The sequence below is a fragment of the Poeciliopsis prolifica genome, unplaced genomic scaffold (genome assembly GCF_027474105.1).
Source record: "Poeciliopsis prolifica strain line A6 unplaced genomic scaffold, Auburn_PproV2 SCAFFOLD006, whole genome shotgun sequence".
Classification (NCBI taxonomy): domain Eukaryota; kingdom Metazoa; phylum Chordata; class Actinopteri; order Cyprinodontiformes; family Poeciliidae; genus Poeciliopsis; species Poeciliopsis prolifica.
The window spans coordinates 12171849-12195603 of NW_026562381.1; the positions used below are offsets into that span (position 1 = coordinate 12171849).

Consider the following 23755-nt stretch of genomic DNA (forward strand, 5'->3'; position numbering starts at 1 on the left):
GTGTTTTTCACCCTGCTTTAGTCAAAATAAATCATTTGTTCCATGAGTTTCTTTGTGAGCACAGCTCATTCTAGCTGTTTTCTATTTTAGTTCTGTCAAAGCATGGAAGCTGAAGAAGGCTTTTATTTTCCTTCTGGAAATACCTGAGTTTCTTTTTATATGAAAAGGTCTGTCCTACCGCTTTGTGCTTGCTGTATTCTCTTCTGCATGCATGAAGCACCGCAATATTTACATGCACTCACATTTGTTCAGCACCTGCACATCTACAAAATCATGTTTCCTATTATTATTATTATTATTATTATTATTATTATTATTATTATTATTATTATTATTATTATTATTATTATTATTATTATTATCTACTTGAAACTATCAAAAGTAATTGAAAAGAACTGGAAGAAAACATGAACTGTGAAGGCAGATTTTCCTCATCTTCTCTTCCTCAAATCCAACTGAACCAGTTTTAACACATTTATTTATAGCAGGTTTAAAATTCTGAATCCTCTGGAAGAAGACTGTTTCAGCATCATGTGTCATCACATTACCTCTGACAAAAAAAAAAAAAAGACCCAAAACAAAACAAAACATGCCTTCATGCTTGTCTGCACCTAAACCCACTTACTAAAATGACTGCAAGTGACACCTGACAACAATTTTAGGACAAGCAATATATTCAGAACATTTTGAGCCCTAAAATGCCTGTTTACTGTCACTTTAATTTATGTTGTTTGTCTTGTGGGCTGTCTGATACTGGGACACTGGCAAGTGAATCTTCAGTCCCACCCTGGATTGACGGGTTGTGTTTGTCAGGGGTGTGGCTGCACCGCAGCGATCTTAAAGTTGATGTTAAATGTCAATGTGACATCCGCATAAAATGTCTTGATGCAGATTTTCACATCTAAACACTGTTTTACTCAATTTATCAAGCATTTATAGAATTTAGTCTTCCTCTCCTGCCTTACTTTTTTCAGATATAAAATTAAATTTGTTATCAAACAGATATAATTTTGGCTGTAAAATATATTTGCAGTTATGATTATTATTTATAGAGCATGTGATATTGTGGAGGTATTCCAGACTAAATTGAATTGTTTGATAGGTTAAAAGTATGAATAGCCACGATAAAGACATTGAATTTTCAGATTTTACAATAATTTTATTTTTTAAGGTGATTTTATCCTGATTAACGTGTTTGTCTTGACAGATGGAAAGAAATTATGCATTATAATATTCAAATTGACATCATTAGCATTTATACAATATGCGTTTGACATATGATGCAAACAGTGTTACTCACACTAAACATACACACCAACAAGCACAGCATGAATTAGCTATTAAGCAATAAAATTTCAAGATTTTCATCTTATTTTTAAGCTGTGTGTGTTTGTTCCATTTCAGTTTAAACTATATTTAAGATTTCTCCCAATTTCTTTCTTAGTATAGAAAAAAAAACTACATTTATGCCAATTTAGCATGATGCAAAGACAAACACCATCTCAATCTGTCAGCCTATATGCTATACATACACTTGGGAGAAATCAGTGTCTGTTTATGCCATATAGATTTATCACCTCTTAACTATATGACATTTCTGGAGAGAGAGAAGGAAAAAAAACAACAATTATGGCACAGACGGAGTGGGGGTGGGGTGGCATTTGTCAGTGCTCTCGTTGGGGTTCAAAAGTAGAATATAAAATGTCTGTCTTTGTCTAATCCAACACATTTTATTTTTATAACTGAGAAATCTGTTCAGGGACCCCAACATTTTTCCAACTGTCAGGGTGTCATTTGTCTGGAAAGCAAAAAGTGGAGCTGAATTTCCTCCCCCGGTCCGTCTGCATGTTGTGAGGTTAGCTGTTGCAAACATACAAGGTGGAGATGTGGATGTATGGGAAGAGCATTTATACACTTCAAACATTTTTCAGGCATGGTCACCGAGCCGTGCAGAGAGCACTCTGTCAGATCTCCATACCGGCTCTTTGACATTACTTTTGCCCTGTTGCTTCATCCTCCTTCAGTCTCTGCTGATTTTCAAGGAAGCAGTTGAACTTCATCGTATTGTCCCTCATGTTAATCTCTTTCTCCTCCATGACTCGTTCCCCCCGACCCCCTGATTTCCTTTTACCCCTGTTCTCCTCCCTTTGCTTCTTCTTCTTTTCCGTTTTCCCTGGATCCTCCTCTCCAGCTGCCCGCTCAGTGAAGCCGTCAAGCCATTAGTGAGTCCCAGCGATGATAATGAAACCTCGGAGGTGGTCTGAGCCACTGTGGTAGTGGAGCTGGAGCACAAGAGAAAGGTAGATTAGGGTAATTACCTTTTCCATGAGGACACAATGAAAAAAATCTCACTTCCTGCAGGCCTTGATTGGCAATGCAACACACAATAATCAGGTCTGGCAGCCTTTAGCTGAAAAAAGATAGAATAAAAATTGTATTAAAGTAAGTTACTATTAGTTCTAATGACTAGCATAAGGAAAACCAGAAAATGTTCCTGTTTTTTTCCCTGGTTTTTTCAGGTTTTATCCACATCCCCCACTGGTGTTTATTTGTTGTGTGTGCAGCAGTGGTTTAGGACCTCACACACACTGCGAATGCCTAAAACATCACCGCTCTTACTTTGAAGAGCCTATGAGGTCAGGTTTTAAATTATAGTCTGAACCCACACCAGGTATTCCCACTGCACTCCTGTAAATCCATTTTCCACACAATGCATTTCAAATCAAAGCAGCGTCACCGTAACACGCCTTAGGAAACATTAAGCCATAGTGCGCTACTTTCATGTAAGATAGCATAGCCTCTGTATGCTTTGATGTGCTCACTTTTTTAATGCTTTATTAATAATAACACACTGGCTTCTTCTCACATCACCACCAGCTTCTTGTCCTGTTTTTTCTCTTTCTGAACCACATTCGTCGCCCCATCTAAGCGGTGGCTGCTTTTTCCCTCCCCAGCCCCTCAGCTCTGTCACAGGATTGGCCTGTTTATGTTCAGGAGGGGGATTATGGGGAACGGCGTGGGTCTCGAGATGAAGAGAGCGACAAAGACCTATCAGAGGGCAGGAAGTACACAAAGCTTGCACATCATTGGCTGCAGAGGAAATCAAACACATCATAATTTCTTCTAGTCATTCCTCCTCCGAGTACAGAGCTTTTATTTTTCCCACCCAAAGAGGAGGGGTTTTTGGCAGGAACGGGGAGGTGGGTCAGGTTTTGAGTTACTGTCAGTGAGTTTAAGTGTGTTTACTCTCATGTTTACAGGTCTGTAAACAGAGAAGTAACCCAGGAATGAGCATGTAGACAATGATAGCACTCACCTCCTCCAATTCTGGCCAAAATACAAAGCAGCCTGCACAGTTCTTGTGCTGCCCACAATGAACATTATGGGCAGCACAAGGATGTCTGATTCATGCATGAATCAAACTCATTTATTTATTTAACCTTTATTAGCAGAGTAATTACTTTAAAACTGATCACATAATGTGATCTGTTGTTTCCCAGCTGATCTAAAAGTCTACTATTTGACCAGAAGGTATGGTTATGATTATTTATTTATCTTTGATTTGATTTTCTTTATTTTGATAGTACATGACATAGTGTGGTTTTCTGGAGCCCAAAAGTTTGAGAAATGATTTTCATTAACATATTTCTGGCTACTTTGTGTTGTAAGTGTTTTGTTTCTCATGTGTTCTTGAATTTTTATACACACGTTGTTTCTGAATATATTAGCCTACTGTGTGTTATCATTCTGGTTATGTTTAAGTTATGTCTTAATTTTACAGATGCGTCAGGATTGAGACTTCTGTTAATCACAGTTCATTTAAAATTTAACAAGGTGAACAATTCATTTTTTGCACAGGGCTCAGATTTTTTGGATGGCTTTCTTCTGAACTGCTTTTTGTATTTACTCAGGTTTGTATCCTGAGATAAACTTCAGTTCTCCACCACAGATACAGGCTAAAATGATTAAGTGACACGGTTCACATAAACAATGGTACTCTTGTCAATTCAAGGTAAAAATGTAGCTACAACAAGTTGTTTTTTAATGTTAAATGAAAAATTGTATTTATTTAAACAAGCTTAATTTCGGTTGATTTCTTTTTTCATGAATTAAAATGTCAGGATATTTATAACAAGACAAAAGTCTTGCAAGAAGAGCCACATAAATTTGCTCAGAAACAAAATACTTTCTTCAAAGTCTACTTCCAGTTGGAGGTGGAAAATGTGTCAGACGAATGTAAAATTCAGCCGAGTATCAAATACTAGGCAGCTGTGTTTGCTGCCTAGTATTATAAAGAAAGTGATGGCGACACTTTCTTTATTATAAAAGAAAGTGTCACCATCATAAAGATGGAGAGCTGAATCATAAACACCTACATTCTTGCTCACATTATGGGTAGCAATAGAAAAAAGTTTTAGGCCAAATACAGAACCCTGATGCATACCTTTTGTATGCATCAAAAGGTATGCATACAAACCTTTTGAACACACTGCTTATGGACAGAAAGCTCATCAGAAAACCAGTCGTGGGCTCAATCTGAAAAGTTAATTTCATAGCAGAAATATATTATAATCAAAAGATTACTGCTTTGCATTTTTTTCCAACTATGCTGATATCCAAAATTGAAACAGTTGGAAGTGCAAGTGTTTTGCTAAAGCTAACCAGACAGACAGGAGCTGTGAGTCCAGGCGCCAACTGACTCTCTCCCCTTCGCCCATAATAGATCTGAGTGGACTGACGGCCCTGTGGGGGCACCTGGCTCTCCTCCCTGCCATCACTGGCTAAATCGATCGTTGAGGCCATCTCAGCGAACGGACCAGGGGTCAGCTTCAAAGGCCTCCTGCCCACTTTCTGCCACCTGGTGTTCCATATAGGGCGATGGGTACATTTTCTTTCCAGCCCCCATCCTCCCGTTACCCTTCTCCGAACAGGTTAAGGACATGGAGCCAGTACAGCTCCTCCCTGTGATCTCCTGCTGCCTCCTCCCAAGCCACCCACATGCAGAGAGAGGGTGAGAGATCAGCCCCACACAAATACAGCATAATCACACCACCATTTGATGTGAAAATCTGCTTTTGATTTAATTATAGCACGTAAATGCAAATCTGTCTACAATGAAAAGATTTGAGAATTTTTGGCCAGAGTGACAGTTTCCTTTCTGTGGTGCTGGAAGGTGTCATATGATCTTAAATCTCTTATCGAGAATGCTTCCCTTTCCATGACTGCATTCAAATATTTCCTTATTTTGGTTAATAACAAAATAATGACTTCAAAAACAAACGTTTTCATGCCACGCATTTTAATCACATTATGACATGGGAGCATCTTCCTCACATTTTAACAAATCAAGTTAAGTAAAGCAAATGGCCTGTTTACACCAATCAGTCATAAGATTATAACTAATGCCAGGTGCAGTGAGTAATATGTTGTAATAACAGAATGTTTTGCTGCGAAAACCATCAGCATTGGTGTTATTTTGACATTTACCACAGACGTAAACAGTTTAGAAGAATATTCCACCCTCCTAACCCCATTTCCTCCCCTGTGGGTGCTTTAAAAGCTGCTTACAAAAATGGCTTAAAGAACATGACAGCAGATCTTAGGGGTTTAGTCAGCTTCTAAAATCCCCAGATTCTGACCTGATGGGATCTAATTGCATCTGTAGTAAGAAACTCTGTCCAAAAAGCTCCCAATGACACATCAAAGAGGGGTCAAAGAAATATTAAAATCTATTGTTTTGGAACTAAACATTTATGACACCTTCAGATATTTTATAACAGAGCAGATCCACAGCCTCCTGAAAGTTTTAAATGTACTTTTTCACACTTCATCAGGTTGGAGACATAAACTTGAACTTGTTTGATTAGGATTTTGCTAAACCAAAAACAAAGTAGGAATCAATTGTGAAAGATAAAAGAGAGATAATTTTCAAAAGGTTTTACAAATAAAAATCTGAGGACAGATTTCTCTTTGTTCTATTTCCCCTTTAGTCAAGACAAGTGCAACCAGCTTCAGAAATCACCTAATTAGTAAAATCACCTGCGTATCATTTAATCTCAGTTTGCCACAAACTGTGGCAGACTTTAGGAGCAACCCAGTGCCCTGATTAGGGGAAGTTACAAATATAAAATAATTTTATTATAATGTATGCTTTGCAAACATTGTGCTTAAACAAAAGCAAACAAAATTCCCATCTCCGAGGTCCAAATCAGGTGAGTTGTATTTCAAGTGTTTGAAAATTAAGAACTTATAGTAATATTTTTGGCTGCAACATGCAGTTATTGGCCAGGTTCATATTAAACCCACCATGCATCTGTTCAAACCTGCTCATGTATAGTGCTACCTGTTAATGCCGGTCGTTGTAAATAAGAATTAGTTCTCAGTAACTCGCATGGTTAAATAAAGAGCCATCAAAAAAAAAAATTGTGGGTGGGGCACCAGAGGCCCACATCCTTGTAAATCCGGCCCTGGCCACAAGCCATGAAACGTAAGAAAAATGTGTCATTGTAAAAACAAAGAGAAAACCTGAAACACTGTTTGGAAAATAACCCTGAATACATAATCCTCACAGTGAAACATGGTGGCGACGGCATCATGCTGTGGGGACGCTTTCCTTCCACACGGTCAAAGAAATTGATTAGGATTGTAGAAAGATGGATGGTTGGGCTGTTTTGCAAAGAAGAATGAGAATAAATGTCAGTTTCTCTCTTTGTGCAGAGCTGGTAGAAAAATGTCTGGCAGTTGTTTTGGCAGTAAAAAGGAATTCTGTAATATATCAACTTGGAGAGGCTTAAAATACACAGCAGACTTTTTAGATTTTCATTCTTGTTTTAAAAAATGACAACCATGAAATATTTCCTTCTATTTTAAAATGTTACTTAACTTTTGTGGGTTTTTACCACATAAAACCAAATAAAATGCACCAAAGTTTGTGGCTGAAACGTGACAAAATGTGAAAAAGTTGCATGGGTTTAAATACTTTTGCAAGAGCGTGCAGACAGTCATAATGTTATGGCTGATCAGTGTTTAACAGGGCAATAAATTAAAGCACTTCTTGGCTCTCACTTGGAGCATGTTTCGTTATTAACTGATCAACAGATCTGCTATGGTATGAATAACTCTCTCTTTCCCTGTTGGTCCCGTAACAAATGGCAGGGCTCTCGGACACACATTTGTGTCTCCATCAGGGCTGTCGTACAATCAGCTCCAAGAATACATATTAATCAATGTCTTTTTTTCCTGTTCTTGTCTGCTTATTAAGCCCAGCCATCAACCAACCCCCCTGCTTCCAATACGTTAGCGGATATCAGTATGTCCACTACTCTTGTGAACAGGGATGAGAAGGAGAAAAAGAGGGAGAGGAAATAAAGGTCTGAGGAGTTTGGCAAAGAGACGATGGAGGCTGAGACAGATGGCATGAAGTCTGCAGCACTCTGGCGTGGCTCGCCTGGTGCTAAAATCCTCCTCTCTCACATTCCAATAAATCCTACCAGGAGGCTGGGGAGTCTGTCACACTACTCCAAGGATCCACACGGCTCTCCTCCCTCCCTCCCCCATACATCAGTGCCCCCCCTCCTCATCAGTGTCTGAGTCTCTGACCACTCCAGTATCTGATTTCTGCTTTTATTGAACCCACAGAACTGTCTGCATTCACTTATAGAAATGCATAGATGTGGATCTACTGCTAAGATCAGCAGCAGCAGATGAAAAAAAAAAGTCTTTATGGTCGCTCTTATTGAAAACCTTTGAGCGATGGCCTTTATTGTCATTCCAGAGTACAAATCATATTCTGGCCCAAAACATGAGAGAAACACTGTACAATCCATTTACATTAGAGGAAGAAGACATAAGAAGCTTTTTGATTAGTCTCACCAGAGCCTGCAATCAGCCCAAAGTCTTGAGCAGACACAGTCTAACCAAATATCAGCCTAAACATGCGGCTTTCAGTTCAAGGCTTCCTGTGGGTCTTTAAATCCAAAGTGGACAATAAGTGAGGCTGTGATTACACACTTAGCCCGAAGCCCAAAACTTGATCCCAGACTCCTCAGCAACTTCACATCCATATTCTGAACTGCTGGATCTCCTTTGAGTTTGCTCTCTTTTTTGCCGACTCAAAGTGGATCATCTCCTAAGAACAATCTAATTTATTTTACGCTCTCTCTTTCTCTCTCTCCCTGTTTCTTTCTGCCGTCTGTTCTAATGAATGACTTCGGAGATAAAGAGCTGCTGTGATGGGGTCACAGAGGGCTGCAGAATCACATTACTGTTAATGATAATAAAAAGAACAATCTGCGCTGAACGACTTGGATGTTTCCCTTTCCTCCACCCGCATGGACGGGATGTTTTATCTGCTATTGTTTTCAGTGTTGTCACACATGAAAAGCCTATGAAATTAAAATGCATTCTAAATATTGTCTTGTGTTTTGATGTAAGCATCATCTATTGAAGAGAAAAGGGTTGCTCTGATAACAAAAAAAAAAGTGTACAGCGGTGCACCATCTGGGTAACAAAGCACAGAACTGTGTGCAACATCAGGCAGAGCAACAGGGTGCAGCATCAGAAAATATTCCCTGAGGTAACATTTTAAGTGCACAATGAATACCGAAAACACTTAAAGTGCAAATATGAATTTCTCACAACTGATAAAGTGTTATTCTGGTGTAGGTCTTTGTTACACCAGGTCTTTGTTACATCTGAGTCTGTTAAACTTCCATGTTTAACAGACTCAGATTTATGTTTTCTACCTTTGACAAAATGTGCAGAGCATAATTTAAAGAAATGTGCAGAAACTCATTTTTAAAACGTTAAGTGGGGACAACTTTCTTTGTGTTTAAACTAAATGCAGGTTCAATCGCATCTTCTAAAAAGCATCATAGAAGTGCGTCTGAATAAATTAGAAAAGAGTTGAAAAAGTAAAACTTTTACAATATGGGAACCATTACACATACTGTGACATATTTTTTCCAGTTATCACTTTGATGATCAAGGCTTTTTGACAAAATTTAATTTATCAGAGAATTATTACACAGAATATTTGGTGAAGACTCTTGACTTTCTATTATTGACAAGGGTGTAAAGCTACAAAAATCTCATTTTAAGAAAGGCTGATTATTTACAGAGTGCCGTGTCCAAATATATTTTTGGAAAGTTTAGTGGAAGAAAAAAGTGTGTTTGAAAAATGACAGGGACTGGAATCAGTACTTCAATCACCGCTGCACACTGACATATCTGGGACATGGAGTACAACTGTTGCATATCCTGAATCAGAATTATCCCTTGAAGGGTTTTACCTAGAAAAGGAGGAAAATGACTCGGCTGTGAAAAGAAATAAGATGAGCTGTAGGCCTCTATTAAACTACCACTTCCTTAACATCTCTGTAGAACCCCAGGCTGATTTTCTCCATGTAATGCAGGACTGATTTAGTAATTCATGCAAAAGCAGCCCTGGTCTATGATAACACTTAAAATTTCTAAGAATCTGTGTCTAGATTAGCTATAAATCATGAAATCAAAATGTGAAGAAATGAATATCTAAAGCACATCACTGTGTTCTTAAAGCATTTATATCATTTGAGTTTCCCTTCTTGAAATACCTGCTGAATTAAATAAACTTTTCAATAAAATTCTACGTTATTCAGGCGCTTTTTGTTTAGATCCTTCGATGCATTGAGATGCAGGCGAAAAACTCACACAAACAGCTTGAGAAACAAAGTTTTGAGCCAAAAACAGCACATCCAACACATATCTCCAGATTTATCTTGCACAGGTCATCGCAGCATCATATGTAGAGGATATTTACATGAATGTGACATTCACAAGCGGATCATTTATGGCTTTCCCTCCCCCCTTGCCACAGAGACACAGTTGCTGGCTGTCCTTCCTGCGTGGCAGGGCAGTGTGGCGTCCCCAGGCTCCTTGGCGCTGCAGCTGTCACCCACGGATGGGAAAGTGGTAGGGTCGGTGGCTCCGCCGCGTGACTCCTGGCAGCATCCGTCCCACCCTGGCCTGGTGAAAGGCCAGGGATCAGGAGCCCAGCTTTGCGATGGATTGATCGAGGGCCAGATCTCCATTAGCCACCGTCAGAGCCAAAGGTCAGCTAAGGCCAGCGGATGGGTCCTGCATGTGCAACCTATAGAGTGACTCATTCCCACATCCAGGAAGCCAGTCCTTGTCCACTTTGGCCACTCAGAATAGCTGACCTGTCCTGATGAGATGATGCATCCAACTCAAATCACAGGTCCACTATCCTTTTTGTACTTTGATGTCAGCAGCTTTATGCATTATTGCTGCTTTTAGTGATATTGCTATCTATCGCCTGCCAAATTAAAAGAGCCTTCCCTCTAATTTCCTCCAGCAGAAATTGTTTAATAAATGAGAAGGCCTTGATTTGCACTGATGATCACAAAGCAACACAATTGCTCCAAATTGCTCACAGAGTAGATGGTGCACCACATCGCTCTCATCACTGAGTGGCAACGGCTGCCTGGTGTGGTTTACACGGATGCAGCCAGGCTGTGAAAGGGGATAATTGTGGTGCTAAATGCTGTCGAGGCTGACAGGATCCATGTCTTGACTTGTCAAGGGCAGCAGCGATGGAGTGGGTCATTCCACGGTCTGTACACACAGAGGCAGATGAATTTATTTTCACCAACATATGGGCACACATGTGAGCACACGCACACACAGAGACAGAGAAAATCAGCCTCCCTCCACACAGAGATGATTGTCTCTTGCTTCTATCAAGTTGCATGTGTTTTTTTCTGCAGCCATAGAGACCTCATCCTGGGAAATTGAGCAATTTCTGATTGAAAATAGTACCCGTAATTAGAGCACTCAGTATTTGCAACCACTTGGCATTGCATTAGTATGCAAAGCTGGCAGCCAGCTTATCTTAGGGAAAACGTTTGTTTCCTTAATTGCCCTCTTAGGACAAAAGTGAACAGTGTGGGTGGGGTGGGTGGAAGAGTAAAACGTTAACGGGCTGCAGAAAGAATGGTGCCTGGTGTGTTGAGGGGCTGCGACTCCCCGAACAGAGGGGTTAAACTCCACTAATAGACTGCACGCACGGGCACACACATGGACAGAGAGTAGCAGAGGAGCAGTCATACACCCACACATGGGCACGCTCTTCTTCCATTGGCACATGGGCACACAGAGACTCTTGCAGACAACAACACAACTATGATTAGCGCGCAGATTCCAGGACACACACTTCGGCACAATTAACTCTGCAGACAAGGCGTATGGTGCAAAATTAGAGATGCAAAAGTGTCTTTTTGCTGTGCTAATGAATGAAATGACCCTGACTTTGAATGAAGGATCCAAGATGCAAAGCAGGAAGAGGGTTTGTTCAGTTCACCTGTTAGTGAGCTCCCTGTGAAGCATTTATCACATAAGGTCTCTCACTTTTATGGAGCTTGATGCAAAATTGTCTGTCATCTTTGAAGGTGAAGCATCGCCTGCTTGCTCTGCACCTCACCAGTGCTGTTAAAACACTAAATTTAACATGAGGCAACTCCTACACTGCGTCTGTCATGCTTCTTCCAACACTTTACTTACTGTCCTCTTTAAATTAGATGAAATTCAACATTATTTCTGATCTTTAAGGAACATTCTGCCTACGTTTTTTTTTTTTTTACTTTCCACTTTAATTTTTAAAAAGTGCAGCAAACTGTTCCACCATCGACTCCAGATGCATTTTACTTTGAAGTACCAGAAATAGCCCGTGATTCCCTCAATTGCATAAAAACTTGATACTTTCTCAGGAGGTGTTATATAATTCAAAAATCACCAGCACAAGCAAAATTAAGAGGATTTACTGTTTTAGGATCATATGTGCTCCTATTAATAATCAGGAACCCCAATAATTTTGGTTTTCTTTTTTTCAAGACAGCAGAATCATTCTGAGACTTCAAAACTATCTTGCTATCTCTCACAATAAACTAAATCTAGCACTGTAATTATATTTTGCAGGTAGCCCAAGCATGTATTAATATACACTGCTCTCATCTTTGAAAAAGTTCTTGCCAAATTTTAAAACTCCGCTCTGCGCTCTCTCACCAATAAGCCAAGCTCATTTGAGACTGCGCCAATACAAGCTTCCAGCTCGACAGAAACGCATCTGAGTTGTGCGAGAGACACTTCAAATGCGCCATATTGCAAACTTTCTGAAACACCATAACTTGAGTAGCAGAAACGCCCTACATGCGTCTAAAAACAGCGCTTTCAGATGGATTCAGATTAAATAGTTCCTCCTAAATAGTTCATCAGAACGAAAAAGTAGGTTACCATAATAATATATTTAAATAATCGCACATTCAAAACTCTGACCGCAATTTTTTTTATGTCGTTCTACTTTCGATTTAACCCATTTTTACACAAATAATTTCCAATAGGCCTATAATCTTGAAATAAATTAGAACAGATTTAAGAAATGGCAGAAACTTTTTTTTTTGAAAAAACATATCTTCATTTTTTCACTGAGACGCAGGTGAAGCAATATTGAAAGTGAAAAGGTATTAAAAATAAAATTAAAGAGTGTGGGCCTTAAGGCCTTGCTGTGGGAAAAAAAATGATCTGGGATGCACCTGATAGCCGCCATTCAGGTAAGTAAATTCAGGTAAACAGAGAAAACATCTAAGAAGTCAAATACGTGCAGATAACGGCCCACTTTTCATCTCAAACATCTGTTGCTTCTCTCAGTGAGGACATGGAAGGACAATAATTGTATTTAGTCTTTTATAGCCGAAGTCTACAACAGAAGCTCATATTTTTCATGCACAGGAAGAAGTTGACATTTCCGACTTTTGAAGTTGTAAAGTGGATCCAAGATTGAGTCCGAAAAAAACAGTTGGGCAAACAGCCAAGCAACCACACATCTGGTAAGCTAAAGAATGAATGAAAAAGCTAAAAGGAAAAAGAAAAAAATAAAATTAATTAATTAGTTAATTAATAATAATAATAATAATAATAATAATAAAAGGGAGAGTCGATAATCTGCTAAATTGGCTGACCTAATTGCACCAAATATTATAATTATAAAGAAATAAATGTCTTATCACGCCTCTCAGGACAGTGTCCGTGCGCGCTCGTGAGCGCGAGGCGGGTGGACCATCTGGCAGCTCCAGAGGTGTAAGGTGGTTTTCACATAAACGTCACAAATACAAAATAGATCAATAAATAAAACAACTCCAGATGTTTTTTTTATTATTATTATTTCGATAACATTCTGGCGCAAAAGGAGAATCACGCCAACTCTGAGATTCATTCAGAGAGTTTGTGATTGCAGCATATTTGTAGTCACTCATTTATTTTACATGTGGAGTAAACGGAAACTCGGGGCGTTTGAGTGATGGATCACGAAACAAATCCACAACGCAACTTCAAAAGGAATCCCCATTTTCAGATCACCTCAGGAGACAGTTGTCAGAATGCAAGGCTTCCTTAAATGTTTGTAAGGGAGCAGGATGGCTTTAGGGAAGCTGAATCCGTGTCTGTGTGGACACAACCTGTCCAACAAAAGCAAGGGCTAATCCACCTAAATGGCACAATGCACAGGGCCCTGTTTACACGGACTATACCCACAGAGGGCCTCCGCCTCGTCCTCAGTCCGCACTGAGGTGCACATTTTTCTCTCTTCCTTTCTTTCTTTGGCTCACAGATGGTTACAGATAAACGAACAATCGTTTGTGCAATCCACAGAAAATACGAAACAGCGACGGAGATGCTTCAGATATGATTTCTATTACATGAGTCAACATTTTGTAATACTGCATTAAATAATTAATGTTCTGCAGACGGTTTCTCAGTTTTACACTAACTGCCAAGCCCACATCGATTTTTGTCAAACCAAAAGATGAAAATCATATTCGATAAACAAATCAAGACCTTTTAATTTATCTGTCAGCAATTTCAGGAGTTATTTAACTTCAAAGTAACGACGATCATTCATAACAATCTTATATCTGTGCTTAAATCCTTTTCAAAGAAAAATGGACGAAGCTCTGAATAGAGACTGTAAATACATATTATCTCCAAAGAGTAAAAGAAAACAATTCTACTCAATCATTAGTGCGCAAGCTGTAAACCAAACTATAACGACTAAAATATAATAATAATAATAATAATAATAATAATAATAATAATAATAATAATAATAATAATAATAATAATAATAATAAATTAGTTTCTAATGTAACCATAGAGAGTTGAAGAGAAACAAAATTCAATTTTCCTCGCGTTTATTTTCGTGTAGCTTTCCTGGTCCCCAATTACTCTAATTTTTTCGCATGAATTTGCAAATAGGCCAATAAGCTCCCTTTGTGTGTCGTTTTCATTGTGCTTAATTAAATTACACTTTTTTAAAACCGCATAATGTGAAAACACTGCCTTATTTGTGATTCTGCATTTAACAGGAGGAAAAACAGTGTTTAAACCAGCAATAAAAATGCAGCTGATATATATGTATATATATACAGACACACACACACACACATAGCCTTATATATAATATATATATATCGTTATATATATATAATGTATATATATAACAGCTTGCGCACAAACGATAAATATATATATATATATATATATATATATATATATATATATATATATATATATATATATATATATATATATAACGATATATATATGCTTATTTAGTTTACTCTTATGAACTATTTAGAAAATTAAAAGGTCTGGCAGCTGCGAAAATGTTTTTTAATTACTTTTATTACAGTCTTACATTTCCCTCCTTAATCGACTCGGAGCCGTTTTTATATCTTCCCCGTCTGTAGGTGTGCTCTACTGTCTCCGTAATTGCATTTCTCTCCAGGAGGGGGGTAGGTAATTACACCGCGGCGCAGCCAGGTAAATTCCGACGCCTAAATTGAAATATTCCGCTTTAATCCTCGCTAAATCCCCAATTCCCAGGACCCGGAGACGTGCGTGTGTTAGAGGGGGTCCTGCGGAGCCCCCACTGCGTGTTCAGGTGAGAGTCGACTTGCAGGATGGGGGAGGGGGTTGTGGGCGTGTTGGTGGAGGGGGATCGAGGGGGGCTGTCCTTTAGCCGCCATAAGCATAAAACAAGATTACCAGATATTTATCACCGAGGGTTTCCTGCGCACAGAACTGGAGCCTGACAAGTTCAGGTAAAGACTTGGAGTGTTGCATAATGAGCAGGAAATGAATTGGAGGTTGTTGTGGGGATATTTCCAACTTAAATGATTGTGCCATAAACAAAGCATCCTCATCTTTCAAGGAGTCTGTTTATGTAAATTAATCTGTGGATGCATTATTAAAACCTTGCCTGACTTGCTTGTTTTGGTTGTTATTCCAAGAGGAAGAGGCTCCTAACATTTACCAAAGATCAAAACATGTCTTCTTATAAAAACAGGAAACACAATTTGAAGTTGTTGTTTTTTTTTTCCTTCACTGTATCAAGAGTAGAAGTTTGCACATTCCACTTGTCATGGTGTTGCCTGAATTTACCTTTCCCATATCTTTAATTTGTAGTCACCAGGAATAAAAAGGCTGAATCTCAGCTCTGGCAGCTCCCATGTCAGTCTTTGCAGGAGTGGGTGACAGAGAACAGCAGGCAGATAGCATGCTAAAATCGCATCACTAGAGACCTCACATCAAAGTAGACCAAATCTCATATTGAGTGAACTTTTAAAGCCAGAAAAGGCTGTGTGACATCAGAGTACCTAAAATGTGACTGTCATGTTTTTTTGTTGCTTTTTTTTCCTTCAAACTTTTTGCAGGAAAAAAAAAAAAAAACACACACAAATTCAAAGACTTGAGAAGTATTCAGAGGAAAGTACTGTTCAAACGTGCACACTAAGATTAGCAGCCTTTGTCTTACAGGAACCTCAAAGACCAATTAGATTGAGAGACGACTGTGACGAATTTGTCAAAAAATAAGATGATAGACACAACTTTGGCAGCCAGCGAATATGGCTGGGGATTTCACTCAAGCGGAGTCATTGACAAGACACTGTCAGAAAATGTGTCAGCTTCAGCAGACCTGCCAGTCGACAGAGTGTGGGACTGAGACCGATCAATTCCCCAAATGCCTCAACAAGACATAACAGCACTTTATTTTAAGTGAAAAAGTACTCTGTCCTTGGATGTATTGTCAACTTTTTTTGCTTGCAACATCCCAGGACACGGGTGTATATGAAAACAAACAACTGTGCCATATCTGTGGTTTCAAAACTTTAAAAGGAGACTTTGACCTCTGTGTTTGGACACAGCCTGTCCTGGCACATGATTTTGTTGTCCAATGTACACCAGTTCCACACCTCCAATTCATGTACTCATTTCGGACTCACCATTTCTGAAGTGAAATCCAATACTCAAAGCATTTTCCTCTTCAAAGTAGTCTCCTGTTGTGCTTTGTGGCCACAATAGTGTCAATCTTATACTTTCAAAGCCTCGTCTCCATGTCAGTGTTGAGTAGCTGTCTATACGTGCCTCCGAATGGAGTTAAGGCTTTGATGGCTGGTCGGAAAACTAGTCTGAAACATTATTAAAAAAAAAAACTTTGGGCAAAAGGAAGAAAACATTTTTATTGATTTGGCTGCATGTGAAATTTGACTTGTGATTTGAGAAAATCGCTTTCATGCTCACAAACTGAACAGTTATGGTACTGGGAAAGGGTTAGGTTTAAAAGAATTGCATCAGCGTTAAGAGTGAAACTCTGAAATAGCAATTAAATCTGGAAATCAAAACATCAGAATTTCTTGCAGGAAAAATACAAACAGGAATGCATTGATTAAATATTGGTAATTTGACTTTTATGATAATCAAGTGGTCCTGAAATAGACCGGCCAGCGTAAAAATAAAAATTTTTGGTTAATGGATAAACTAGGTTAATGATACATTTTGAAAAGGACAACAGAAATACTTGCATCAGCAGGAAAAATCAGGCTTACACCAAACCTTTATTCAAAATGTCTGACTTCCTGTTTGGACGAACAGTTCTCAAGGAGATATATCTATGTTACAAATATAATAACTGTAAGCTAATCCTAAATATTTCATATCATGTCACTTTAGATGTAATCTATTTTTAAACAACTAAAGTCCAAAAACAGCCAAAAAAATGTCTAAAATATATATTTTAAAAATGACAGAAATGTATGAAAGTAGATTTGATGACATATTTTACCTTTTTTCATTCGCATTCTTCTCAATGTACAGGCTAATGGATAATTCTCATCTAAGGCCTTCGGATGTAAAAATCTCTGACCCTCACCTTATAACCACTATGTATGTAGTTTTATTACACCAAAAATAATAAAAGAATAAAGAAGTCCGCTTTGTGATATAATGAGTCAATAAAAATATGATACTTTAAGTTGGATAATAAAACAAACAAACAAAAAAAGTCTCCACAATAGAAATGATGCATTGAAATTTTAATAGTGGCATTAACTATTTATATAACATTTATTATTAAGCTGAATATTAAGTTAGTCACAACAATTAATGGTAACTTTGATCCAAAATGGCTGACTTCCGGTTTGTTGCAGTACATGACTGCAAGAGAGTTTGACATACCAATGTCTTACCTAAGATTTCTTTTATAGGGTTTTGTTTCATGTTACCTGGAATTTAATCTATTCCTCAATGTGTACATTTCAGAAGCAGTCTGTATAATTGATGAAAAATAAATTTTAAATAAAAATAGCATAAGGATGAAAAGAGTTTCAGACAGAAGGTCTGACATGGAAATCTCTAAAATCCACTGTAAAGCTCAAGTACTTTCTCAATGTAGGGAAAAATAATTTCATGCATGTGCATTGATTTTAAGAAAGTGATCATGATGAATTGCATCAAATTAAACTCAAAATGGCCGCCATTTTATTTGTGGCAGGAAGTAGCTGCAAGAAAGATATTTTTAAGGACGATTTAGAACATTTCTGTGATGTGGTTGAATCATCATTAAACACATTTTGGCCAAATGATGAAATATAAATTCAATCCTGAAAATTAAATAACTTTATAAACTCTTAAAAAGTTTTATCAGTTCATGCATCAATTTCAGTCACAATAACTTCTAATTATTAATGTTTTTTTGGAGGATACAGCTTCAAGAGAATTATGTTTGCACATAAAAATGTATATCTGTGTCCTAAATGTCCCACCACTATGTTTAAGCAAGCTGACAAGTAAGCTTTTATTTTACTTTTTTATTACAAGGGGGCGCTGTGGAGTTGTTTGTTTTTGTATATTTCAGTAACCCTTAAATAAATATGCACTTTGGCAGCGATGCCTGCAAAATTTTAGGGTAATGGGGAATGTGTAAGACCTAAAATGCCAATGATTTGGTAAATTATTATTATTATTTTTGTTATTGTGTCAAACATTTCAACCACTGCATACATGAAGATGTTGGACATGAAAAATCTAATATTTGTCATTTGAAAACCTGCATTCAAAGCCAAGTGATGGAAAATAATCAAGTGACAATGATCAGAAGAAAGGAGAGGCAATCTCAATAAACTTTGTCATTCATCCATTCAAAGTTCAATCATATCAGAGGTGTTTTGCATAACTATGAGGCACTGCTTCTAATCCTCAAAGGGTTTTCGGCCCTCTTGGCTTTGCACTGTAGTCATTCAAGGTCGCAACCCGGTAGGAAATATGGGCTGCCATAGCAACACAAAGATGGCCTCTGAAGGCTTAGCATAATTCTCCTCTAATAGAAAAATAACAGCGGCAAATCCCGTCCTTAGTGAACTCGCTCATTTGACAGAGGCAGGCTCCCACCTGTGAAGCACATAGTCACCACAGCAATGCGCTAAGGCTGCGATAAGATGACAAAAAGCGCCCATCTCTTGATGGGGATGGGCGGCCTTAAGCTCAAGCCAAATTCTTTCTCTCCTCTGAAGTAAGTCTCTGGCCAGCTTTGGGTTTTTTTGAGTCTGGACAATGCGAGCTGCCAAATGAATCACGCTCTCTATGTAGTACCTAACTTTGAAGTGCTTAAGCCATACCCTGAGAAAGAAAAAAAACCTGGCAGATGATGGTGGCTTATATAAGGATCAAAAACACTGAACTGATTTCACCTTCTCTCATGAAATATTTTAAACTCGACGAGAATTATGGACTGGCTGGGATGGTAGCTCATACTGTAAATCGAGTAAAATCCAACCGCTTTCGGTCCTCTCAAAATATTCAGCTGGGAATAAAATGCTATTAAGAGTTTCTCAGTAACAAGTCTTCATTTTGATTTTGAGTCAACCCTCACCCACTTTGCTGCCAGGTACACAGAGATGGATTCCTGTCAGTGTGAGAGTTGCATCAGGATGATGAGCGCTGGGGGAGAGAATAAATTACCAGCACACTTTAAGAGTGGGAGGCATGTAAGTTATCAGTCGCTACAACAGTGCATGGCTCTCTGCTTATGGAATGGCTAATGAGGAGCAATATCCAGCAATGTTGCAACCATGGTGATCGAGGTAAAAATCAAAGGCTCCATGAAATCATTACTGCCAAATCTGACTGTGTAAATCGTACAATTGCCCAGCGACAATTTCCATAAGAGGTACGATGTGTCGTCTGTCACATGCAAAGACATCCATAAAAACGGAGCGAGATGTAGTTTAGAAATTAGGTGCTTGCTCCGCAGTGCGCCTGAGTCAGCCATATTTTGCTCGATGGGATCTGTTTTGGCAAACTGAGTTGAACTGTTCGAACCTCATTGTCTGGCATCTGTCTGTCAGCATCCTGCTGTAGACACCAGCCGCTTGACTGCTTTTAGTCTGTGTTTCAGCCCGCTGCTATGAATCCCGTTTCTTACTTACTTCGGATCTGTGTCCAAGTGTCATCGAGACAGGAATGTTTTTCTGTTTCATGTTGTTCGAGATGACAGAGAGGAACCGAGCGAGAGATAATCGTTTCATCAAAATGTTCTTACATCTCAGCAGAATGCCACTTGGTTTCAGCTGATTGTTACTTTTGTGCTTTATCAATATAATTCAAACAGATTAGTAAACCTTCATTGATTCAAATCATGAAATCTTAAAATTTTAATTGCTCTCTATCTGGATATCTGATTCTCTGATTGTGATAACATGAGTGTGATGTATTAGCCCTCTTAAGAGGCTTTTTTGTCATGCAAATGGAGGTTCACCAGCTTTCTTTTCTTATCAAGTGATCTTTTTGCTGTTGGGCAGATATGCAAAATCATTTTAATATTCCATTTCTATTATATTAAATTATAACCATTTTATTACAGTGCTGATAAAACAATACCTTCCCTTCGCCCTTTACTCCTTGATAGTCTGCTCTGGCTCTTAAAATAAATTTTCTAAATTGCAGCAGCTTGTCTAAATCATGGCGTGCTTCAGAGCGACTTCCCATTAAATACGCAGTGACATTTTTAATGGCCATTTGAGGGGTTAAATCTACCCTGTCAGTGGTTGGATGAATGGAATAATTAAATCAAGCCTGGGTGGACTGTCCAGTGAAAAGCCAGGCTCTCTCGCCGGTGAAGGGAAACAAGGCCGGACTATAAGCCTCCTGTTTCACACTTTTTACACAGAGCAACTTTCCACTTCAAAGCTTGCTCAGCACTATGTCTCAAAGATACACATCTCCAGGAAAGAATGGCCTCTGCTGAGATACAGGCACCTCTGGCCTCATTTAACGCCAACTGTTCCCCTCCCCCTCTCCAGGCCCGAATCCGAGGATAGAGCGGCTATCTGACGAGATCACTCAGAGATGTGCGGGAACTTAAAGGCAAAGAGTTACTGAGCATCCTACCAGGAGTCTCAAAAGGGTTCTATTAAAGCATGTTCAATATGCCGGTCAGGGCTTTTCAAAGTGTTGCACACCCTCTAGCCCCGGCAAACTCAAAGGGCATCAGAGCACATCCTGTAAGAGGAATCTGGCCCCATTAATTTAATGAGTCCAGGGTATTAGTATGCCATAGCAAGCTGAGAAAACTCTCTTTTTTATCTTTGGTGCAATTTTAAGGAAAGGTCTTCCAACTTGGGAGTGCCAAAAAAGAACTGGGAGCAAGGTGCACTCATTGACTCTAATATCAGTTTTAGCTGTCACTCCTCAGGGCGCAATTTCCAGTCGTTAAATTGTCTTTGAGCAAAGTGGAGAAGTAGATTAGGAGTAGAGGGTGGCACTCTTATCGGTACCTGGTGGACCATGCCGCCTGTCATTATCCCATCTACTAAAAGACAGATATGGGACTAATAGAAACCTTAGTCCAAAATGACTTGGTACATGTTGATCCTCCAACTCACAAGGTGCTATCGCTAATAGCACCTAGTATATTAGTGAGATTTACAAGATTGTTTTGCAATACCACAATATAAAAAAAGTATATAGATGTATTGCATTATTCATATAACTTGGACTTCTTCACATAAATGTTGACATATTTCATTGGGATGACTAACACAAAGTAACGCATAACCGTGAAGTGAAACTAAAAGGACTCATAGTTTCCTTTTGCCCATGCTTCTTTGCCAAATAGCTCAAGCATCCACAAAGGCAAACTTTTAAGTCTTCCACAGATTAAGATTTAGGTCTGTACTTTGATTGGACCATTCTAAACCTTGAAAATTGTTTCCAAACATTCCCCTTCTGGCTTTAATGCATCTTTGCAGCCACTATCAACTCTGAACATCTCCCACACCCCTGTTAAAGAAATGATTGTGCACAGCATGATACAGCAACCACTATGTTTCAAGATGTTTTCATAGTAAGATCAAATATTACTACAATTGGCAGCGAGGGGTTTAATTTAGGGGAAACAGAGAACTGGAGGCTAAATACAAATAAATACCACTTCTTGTCAATATGTAAAATACAAGAGGTTTGAATACTTTTACAAGGCCTCGTAAAAACAGCTGCCAAGGTATTGTAGATGACACACAAACACTCACACTCACAAAGTGAAAAACAATAGCAGCTCAGCAATCACAGCTGGTAATAATGGGCATGTATTAGCACTTGGAGACATATTTGCATAACGTATTTGGAAACACGCTGTGGACTTTATGGTGCTGTTAGCTTCTTTTTTTTTCATTCAGATCTTGCCTTCAGTCATTTCACAGCTAATTAGCTTGGTAAACAGTGATTCTTCTGCCTAAAGTTGTAACACCTTACTTTAAAAAGAACAAACATTGCAAGCTGACAATAAATTGGCTATCACCAATAAGATATTACTTGGACAGTGGAGTTTGCCTTGGCCTGTCAACAAGGAAGTAGCAACTGCTGGAGCTGATTAAAGCCATATTAGCATTGTAACATAGCTGAGGACAGAGGTACATCAAACGCTCCTCTTCATGCAAGTCTGGAGTCTCATCCCTGGGATGCTGAGGCCTCTTGTGACCTCTGCTGGGACCCTGCTGGGCCCTGAGAGCTGTGGGGTGAAGAAGAGTGGGTCAGGATCACTGTGGGGTGCACCTGAACCAGACTTACCTGTGTCTGGGTAACTGCATACCACAACGTGGCCATGTGGCTGCAAGGAGTGAGTGCATGGACTCTGACCTGAACAACAAAGAAGAAGGGAGAGCCTGGGAGAGAGGTCAGGGGGAGCAAGGAGACGTGGAGAAAACACACATACGACACATCGAGTGAACGTGATCAGACGGACACATGTGGCACAGCGGAGGCAGAACCAGATGCCCTCAGATGTCCTGATGAAATCTAAGCTCTATGTAAACATGTCAGTTCAAAACTGATTGTACTTGAGTCAGGCACAATCTAACAGCACCATTTATCTCATTGTTTCTGGAGAAAAGGTATTCACTTTTGCCAAATTGCAAATAAAAAAACATTATTTTGAACTCCAAAATAACTGAGCACTCTTGCTGAACAAACACACCTGAAACCCATTGAGAAAAGGTAGTTCCAGCCAATATTTATAGACATCTGATAAAAGAAAAAAGATGAAAGAACAGACAGTTGACTCTCTCCAGTCCGTCTGTTTTCTCCTCCGAGCCTGTAAGTAAGTTATTTGCCCAGTGTGTAGCTAACGAGAGAGATATACCAAAAAAGCTCATTTTCGATGAAACTTTTCTCTGCTGCAATTTCACAGATATACCTGCAGTTTGGATGTTTTTAATTGTGCTATAGATGTTGTTGAACGACTTCTACTTAAGCGTTACAACTACTGCCACATTTATGTGCATACATTGAGCTGCATTTCTACGAAACATGGCATAACATGCATGACAGGTCGCTGAGCAAATCACATGAGTGTCGGTCGCATTAATGATTCAATAGTGAATCCAAAAGTAGTGTGGCAGAAGGGCGTAGGCGTTGCCTGTCTGCACGGAGCAGGTCCTGTTGGGTGAGAGGCTCTGAAGGCTTTGTTTCGTGTCTCTCAGGGTTGGTCTTACTGTGACAGGAGAAAGATATTAACAGTGTTGGGGACGCTTGAAGCGGGCCTCCTTCTCCAACCGCGTCCCGAAGCGCTGACTCTACACCCTGCTGGGATACATGTGGTCAGACCTACCTACAGGTATGTCCCTATTAGGCCAGACAGACTTCGGTTTGCCAACACTCTTTGGAAGGTGAATGCAGCACATGCGATTCTTGCGTGGGGAGTGTGTTCAAAATTGCACCATTAGAGTGCAGACCTTTTTCAACTTTTTTTTGGTAACACTTAGCATTGACACAGAAAAATTCAACCCAATTTATGTTGGATATTTGGTGTACCTGCCAGGTCACGGGCTTGAACAAAACTATGTGAAAACCCTTGACTTGGATTTTGGCAGCC

The 23755-nt window shown here is 39.1% G+C and overlaps 2 long non-coding RNA genes across 2 annotated transcripts in view; one reads left to right on the plus strand and one right to left on the minus strand.

Annotated features, from left to right (window-relative positions):
* Positions 1 to 7706, plus strand: part of LOC129360410 (uncharacterized) — a 110026-nt gene extending 102320 nt beyond the window's left edge. Inside the window, exon 6 of the long non-coding RNA XR_008606044.1 lies at positions 4724 to 7706. This is a non-coding gene — a long non-coding RNA (uncharacterized LOC129360410). The remainder of the gene's footprint in view (positions 1 to 4723) is intronic.
* LOC129360409 (uncharacterized) overlaps positions 1092 to 23755 on the minus strand; it is a 30302-nt gene continuing 7638 nt past the window's right edge. Inside the window, exons 2-3 of the long non-coding RNA XR_008606043.1 lie at positions 22453 to 22521; positions 1092 to 2282 (exon numbers count right to left, since the gene is read on the minus strand). This is a non-coding gene — a long non-coding RNA (uncharacterized LOC129360409). The remainder of the gene's footprint in view (positions 2283 to 22452; positions 22522 to 23755) is intronic.